This window comes from Empidonax traillii, unplaced genomic scaffold (assembly GCF_003031625.1).
Source record: "Empidonax traillii isolate 1590-97213 ecotype Southwest subspecies unplaced genomic scaffold, ASM303162v1 scaffold2602:size36902, whole genome shotgun sequence".
Lineage (NCBI taxonomy): Eukaryota > Metazoa > Chordata > Aves > Passeriformes > Tyrannidae > Empidonax > Empidonax traillii.
This window is the reverse complement of record NW_020957795.1, coordinates 1-2,247: the sequence shown is the minus strand read 5'-3', so window position 1 is coordinate 2,247 and position 2,247 is coordinate 1. Positions and strand designations below refer to the sequence as shown.

The following is a 2,247-nucleotide window of genomic DNA, read 5'->3' as shown; positions in this document are numbered from 1 at the left end:
CCTCGCCCATGCAGGGCTTACACCTGGCACAGCCCACAGGTGGCCTCGAGAGGGTCTCCCAGCAGAACTGCACCTTCCACTGCAGGCAGTTTGTGCTTTTCCCTCATGGATTTCAGTGGAATAAAGATGGCATCTTGTCCTTTGCCCTTCCACCAAGGGGAGCTGAGGATCCAGCCACATGTTTTGGGAGGGCTTGATGGTTTCTGCATCCATAAAGCCTTTTGGGGTGCACTGTGAGCCTTCTGACACACCACTGTGAGCCCTCACTGCTCCATTCCCTGTGGACAGTGCTCCAGAAGCTCCTAGGAGATGGGTCCAAACCCTGGCTCCCCTGCAGTGCCACACTGGGGGTGCCTGCCTGTGCCAGCAAGCACTGACAGTGCCATGCCAGGCAGCCAGAAGGGTCAGTAGGGACAGGGAAGGGAGCAGTGCTGGAAAGCGAGGGAGGGAGGGAAGGAGGAATCCCAAACCCCTCAGTCTCACCTCAAAGCATCACCTCTGTCAGGCAGGACACAGGGAGAGCAGGAGCACAGCACAGCCCCAGTCCCCCAGACCGGGCACAGACAGCAACTCCTGCTACCAAACACCAACCTTTGCCTGGGGCATCCTGCGAGGAGCAGCCAGTTTTCAGTAAAACCCGGCAAACAGTTTTTCTTGGGATCCAGCAGTGGTTCACTTCAAACCTAACAGGGCAGGAGGAGCTACACTGCAACGCCAGAGGCTGACCTTCCCATCCTGACAGGCAGGGAGGCACCTCCAAGGTCAGCACTGGCCAGAAGCTTCACGGCAAAGGGCAGCATTCGCCCTGGTGAAGGTTCTGGAGGTGCTCCTGGGCCCTGGGAGACCCATGGATGCCGGTCCCAGGGCACAGCACTCGGCCCTGCCCGCTCGCCGTCATCTGGCACCAAGAGATGGAATCTCAGCAAGCTGACCAGGGGCGCTGAACTCATCCCCGAATCACGCGGTGACAAAGGTGCAGAGAGGAAGGTCGTGAAAGCAGCTGCTCCCTGACAGCCCATTCCACACGCTTCTATCTGGCTACTAGAATCCCTTCCATCCAGCTCAGTGCCACGCCAGGAGGGACTGTCGGCTCTTCTGTCCCCATCAAAGGACACTGGCACAGCTGGGATTTCCTGGAGCGAACACTTTCCAGGGGGTCTGGAAGGACACAAGCATGTTCCCCAGGACCCAAGCTCAGCTTTACACCAGTTAATTCGGGCAACAAACAGCCGCTTTTCCAGCAAAAGCTTTGGCGGAGTAACATTTTGTACCGAAAAAGAGCCCAAACCCAGGCGCAGCGCTGGGCACTGCGGGCGGGCATTCCCGGAGCGGGGCTGGAACCCACGGGTGGATGTGCCTGTGGAGGGGCAGGAAGGAAGGAAGGGCTTCAGGGAGGGGGGTCTGTCCTGTCTCAGCCCCGAGCTGGGAGGGCCTGTCCCCTCCCAGCCCTGCCCAGCTGCCGGCACAGCGCGGGGCAGGAGAACTCAGGAGACGAGGAATACGGGGAAAAAATAAAAACCCTGAGTTTCTCAGCCGCGCCGGTGCCCGCTGGGCGCTCGCCCCTCCCGCGCCCCTCTGGACGCGGCTCCCGCACGGTGCGGGAAGGGGGCACAGCCCGGTCCCCTTCGGACCCACCCGGGGCAGGGGGAACAGCCCGGTTCCCTTCGGACCCACCCGGGGCTCCCCCGGGAAGGGGGCACAGCCCGGTTCCCCGGCTCGGGCTGGGTTCCCGGTGGATCCCGCACGGCTCGGGCTGGGTTCCCGGTGGATCCCGCACGGCCCGGGCTGTGTCCCGGCTGTGTCCCCGCTGTGTCCCCTCACGCACTCACCTCTTCCCCGCTCTCCTCTCCGGCTCCCCCGCCGCTCGCGCCGGGCGCGCGGCCCGAGCACCGCCTTTCATTGGCGCCCGCGGCGGCCCCCGGGCCGCCCTCAGCCAATCCCACGCCGGCGCAAAACTTCCCCGGCCAATGGCGTGCGGCGGGGCGGGGCCAGCGGGGGAAGGCGCGCACGTGGGCGCGGGATGGGGAAGAGGGAGAGGGACAAGGATGGAGGGACAGGACAGGACAGGGGAATGGTTCCCTCTGCCAGAGCCACGGTTCCCTCTGCCAGAGCCACGGTTCCCTCTGCCACAGCCACGGTTCCCTCTGCCAGAGCCACGGTTCCCACTGCCAGAGCCACGGTTCCCTCTGCCAGAGCCACGGTTCCCTCTGCCAGAGCCACGGTTCCCACTGCCACAGCCACGGTTCC

The 2,247-nt window shown here is 64.0% G+C and overlaps 1 protein-coding gene across 2 annotated transcripts in view; it reads right to left on the bottom strand.

The window, feature by feature from the left end:
- The window catches only part of LMCD1 (LIM and cysteine rich domains 1), a 36,026-nt gene extending 34,157 nt beyond the window's left edge, over positions 1-1,869 (bottom strand). The window contains exon 1 of one of the 2 annotated variants that reach the window (XM_027910001.1): positions 1,830-1,869. The gene's annotated coding sequence lies outside the window, so the exon portion shown is untranslated. Of the gene's footprint in view, positions 1-483; positions 579-1,829 lie in introns of those variants that run through there. The other variant, XM_027910002.1, reaches the window with a different exon arrangement.
- Between the last annotated feature and the right edge of the window lie 378 nt (positions 1,870-2,247).